Source organism: Marmota marmota, unplaced genomic scaffold (genome assembly GCF_001458135.2).
Source record: "Marmota marmota marmota unplaced genomic scaffold, marMar, whole genome shotgun sequence".
Lineage (NCBI taxonomy): Eukaryota > Metazoa > Chordata > Mammalia > Rodentia > Sciuridae > Marmota > Marmota marmota.
Genome location: NW_025999869.1, coordinates 26,189,043 through 26,193,759, shown reverse-complemented (window position 1 = coordinate 26,193,759; position 4,717 = coordinate 26,189,043). Strand labels below are relative to the sequence as shown.

At 31.8% G+C, this 4,717-nt stretch overlaps 1 long non-coding RNA gene across 1 annotated transcript; it reads right to left on the bottom strand.

The window, feature by feature from the left end:
- On the bottom strand, positions 1-4,615 carry LOC125620251. The gene is made up of 3 exons (XR_007351864.1): positions 1,943-4,615; positions 1,324-1,425; positions 1-26 (listed from the first exon to the last, which is right to left on the bottom strand). It is a non-coding gene; the product is annotated as an uncharacterized LOC125620251 (long non-coding RNA).
- Positions 4,616-4,717: the final 102 nt, after the last annotated feature.

Below are 4,717 nucleotides of genomic sequence, written 5' to 3'. Positions count from 1 at the left end.
GGGCCCCGCCGTCTCTCACTAATCTACTTTTGAATGACAAATGGATAACAAAAGAAAACAGGGAAGAAATAAAACCATTCTTAAAAACAAAATAGACTAGTGATACAAAATTTTACATCTCTGGAATATAATAAGTGCAATGAGGAAAATTTATAGCATCAAGCTCAAATATTAAAAAAATAGAAATATGCCAAATATATAACTTCACATTACAACTCAAGACCATAGACAAAGAACAAACCAACAGTAAAATCAATAAAAGACAATAAATAATTAAAATCAGAGCTCAAACCAATGAAATTGAGACTAAAAAACAATATAAAAGATAAATTGAACAGTTTGTTCCTTGTAAAGAAACACAATGTTGATTAACGCCTTAGCCAATCTAACCAAAATAAAGAGAAGACTAAAATTAACATAAAAAGGAAGTATTACTGTAGACACTACTGAAGTCCGTGGTTCATAAGAAACTATAAAATTGATACTCTAATAATCTAGAAAAGCTGGATGATACTGACAAATTCCTAGAGATATATGACCTACATAAATTGAACCATTAGAATATAGGAAATATACACAGATTAACATCCAATAATAAAAGTGAAGCACCTATTAAAAGCCTTGCAACAAAAAAATTCCAAGCCTAGATAGATTCTCAGCTGAGTTCTACCAGATCTTTTTTAAAAAAAAAAACTAATGCCAATTCTCTTCAAATTATTCCATGAAGTAGAAAAGGAAGGATCACTACCAAATTTATTCTGTAAAGCTAAAACCACCCTAATACCAAAACCAGAAAAAGATACATCAAGGGAAGAAAACTTCAGATAAATTTCCTTGATGAACATATATGCAAAATTTCTTAATAAAATATTGGCAAACTGCATGAAAACACATTAAAAAAGAAAGTACATCATGATCAAAATAGAAGAAAGATCAGTGTACTAAATGGATGTGATTGACGGTGAGAGAGAAGAGTTGGAATAGTGACAATTTTCAAAGTTATATGAAAGTATAAATTTGCATTATGTATTATGTTTCCCTGTATGACACCCTCTCTATTAGTATATAACTGTGAACTATCAGCAATAATACTTCTTGAACATTCAGGTTTTTGCTCACTTAGCATGGAGACTGCAACATAACAAACATTAAAATGTGTCTTTGAAATTGACCACAATCAAATAACTTGTGTGAAGAAAAGCACAATATCTGGATGCAGGGTGAAGATGATAGGCCTGGTTTCCAGCCCACAGTAAAGGTGATATAAACTTGAGGAGAGGAAAGTAGAACTCAAAATGAGAAGCAAAACTATTATACCCTTACCTCCTCTGTTGCCAGCAGTTGCTTTTACTGTCATTTGTACAGTAGTTTATTTCTTTTACAAGTAATATTCTGCACCTTTGCACACCATCTGTGGGCAAGTAGCTGAGATCAGAAAATTGAGAACCATACTTCAGTACCTGGCTTTCAGGATTGAGCTAGATGCAAACATCTATGATAGCTTGAAAACTTAAAATAGAAGAGAAAGGGAGATAGGGAAAGTGAGGTTTTTATTTTGCAATTTTAAATAAGGTCAATGAGTTTCTGAAGGTGGTCTTGCCTCAATTTCCCTTTTTTGAAATTTCTGATTACTATTACTATAATTTAATCCTCTGAAAATATCTTAGATAAAACTTCAAAAAAGATTTTTTACTTAATTTAGATATTGTTGTTTGTTAGCCAATGTAAATTAACTGATATAAAATAGTTTTCATATGATAATTGCTTCCATATTAATAAACTGAGATAATAAATTACAGAAAATAGTAGCATATTATTATCATGAGGCTTTATGCTGAAACAGAAAGAATTAGACATAAATTCAGTGATATACTGAGTCCTTGATTGATTAGAGAGATAAATTGAGAATATATGCAGGTAAAAACAAAATGTTTAGACTTACATTCATCAACCTTGTGGCTTAAATCCCTCACTGTCATTGACCACCTTTGTATTTCTGAGTTGGCTGCCTTGTCTTGAAAAAGGAGAGTATAACAGTTAAGATGATAGTATTTGTGAGGATAACCACACACAGAAAAAGGCTTGAAAGAGTACACAGTATAAATGATTTCTCAGTATATGTATTTATGTTTTTAACTTTGAAAATGTATTATGTTTGATGTTCTGCATGGCACTTATGACAAATTTTATTTCCTCATAAGTTAGATAATTTATTTGAGATTTCAAAAACACTAATTTTATAGAAAGAAGAGACAAATATTTGGAAGAAAACAATTCCTAGAACTTCTATGTAGCCATTATAGGTTTTCCTAATATATTTATATACACATATATAATATATATAATATGATATATATATATATATATATCTCCTGTATAACAACAAAAACAGGTAAAATTTAATTAAATTATGGCTCATATGTTCAGATGTCAAAATGCATGGTCATCTGATTCTCTTGTTCTGTGTGTGCTTTGGGGCATAATATCAAATTGGAACAATGTGGCACATAAAAGCTGTTCACCACATAACAGCCAGGAGGTAGAGAGGAATAGAAGTCAGGGACAAGATATAATCAAAGTCCATTCCTGCAATGACCTACTTCCTCCAGCTATGCCCTACCTGACTAATGTTACAACCCTGTAGTCCAATCTTGCAAATGGATTCATCCACTGCTAATGTAACAGATTTCTTAACCCAGTCTGCTCACTTCTGCACTTTCCTACTTTGCCTAAATACATGAGCTTTCCAGGGGACATGCTTAGGCACAAACCATACTAGCAAAAATATTCAATCTGTTTCTGTTCTTTTGTTGATTATTTTTGGTTGATATTTACATAATTATGACTTAGTTTGTTATCACTTAAATTTCCTCTTGTGTTACTAAGAGGAAAGAGGGATAGCCATGTTCATCAGGCCTCTTCTACTCCCTTGATACATCAAGAACTTTTAGAAAAGTGATGTCTATTATTAAAGATACTGAAAAAAGTAGGTAGTTAGCAAGAATATGCTAAATTATAGAAAAATTTCTCCTAAGTTTATATTACTTTCTTTTGCACTTAATATGAACTACTGATTTTGTATGACTGAAACATTAAAATAGAAATTGACATGGGCATGGTAATCCACACCTGTAATTCCAGTGGCCTAAGCGGGTGGCTCAGACCAATCTCAAGTTCAAAGCCAGCCTCAGCCACTTAGAAAGGGCTCTAGCAAATTAGTTAGATCCTGTCTCAAAAAATTAAAAAAAAAGACTGGGGGAGTGGATCATTTATTTAGAACAAAACGAACTTAATAATTAAAAAACAAAAATCCAAAATTTATTTAAATATTATAAACTTAAAAATCATCCCAGAGTTTACTATTGAAATGTTACCATTCTCAATATAAGTCAGTTGTCATCACAAAGAAATCTTATTATGTTCTTATATATTAGTAAAAGGTACCTGGTTAACTGAATCAGACTCACATTTTGAGACAGGATCTCCCTGTTGCTCTTAGCCTGCTAAATTATCTAGGGCCTTGCTAAGTAGGTGAGGCTGGCTTTGAACTTGTGATTCTCCTGTGTCAGCCTCTTGAGTTTCTGGGATTACAGAGTGGGTAACCAACTTTATTTTCTGTAAATGATCAGTCTTCATGATTGGGGTGATGACAGCCTTTACTGGGACAGCCACTGTGAATGGTTCTGGGCTTTCTTTTCATAATGTGCACAGATAGAAGAGTGTATAGGGCATGTTTATTTAATAAAGAATAAATGTAAGAGAAAGATCCATGTAAAAACAAATACAGATATTTAAAAGTAAAAGAAATAAAGCCAAACTTATTTGTAGATGGTGTTACTTTCTATACAGAAAATGCCCAGAAATTTACAAAAAGCAAAACAAAACAAACAAAAACCATGAAACACTCCTAGAAATAAGAAAAGAAACATTTCATATGTCAACATTCTAGTAATTGGACTGGCTCTAGCTCAGCGGTTCCTTCGACAGAAAACTTACAAACATTCTAGTAATGAAAAACTGAAAATAATTTTAAAGTACACTTCATAATAGTATTAAATATCATGAAAATTTATTAAATTCAACAAAATGTGCACAAAGTCTTAATGCTGAATACTACAAAATATTTTTAAAAGAAAAAAAGAAGACTTAAACACACAGGGTCTATGGTTTGGGAGACTCATTATTGGTAGGAAATCAATTACTCTCCAATTAATGGTAGATGTATCACAGCCAAACCAAAATACTTAAAGGAATTTCTTTCTAGAAATTGATAAGCTTAGCCTAATGTTGATATAGAAATGGAAATGAACTAGAATAGCAAAACAATTTGGAAAAAGAACAAAGTTGAAGGATTTGTACTGATTTCTACACTTACTAAAAAATTATAATAGTTTTGGCCAATGCATAGATATAAAGATCAATAGAACAAAATAGGCCCACTCCCATGTTTGTATAAATATGTCAAAATAGACTCTACTGTCATGTAACTAAAAAGAACAAATAAAGATTTTTTTAAAATAGGTCCATTCATAAATGGTGAATGGAGCCTGAAACATTGGTGCATGGCTGTAATCTCAGCCACTCAAGAGGTGTACAGGAGGATTTCAAGTTTAAGGAAAGCCTAGCCAACTTAGCAAGACCCTGTCTCAAAATAAAAAGTAAAGGGCTAGGTGTATAATTCAGTGGTACAATGCCCCTGGGTTTAATTTCAGTATAT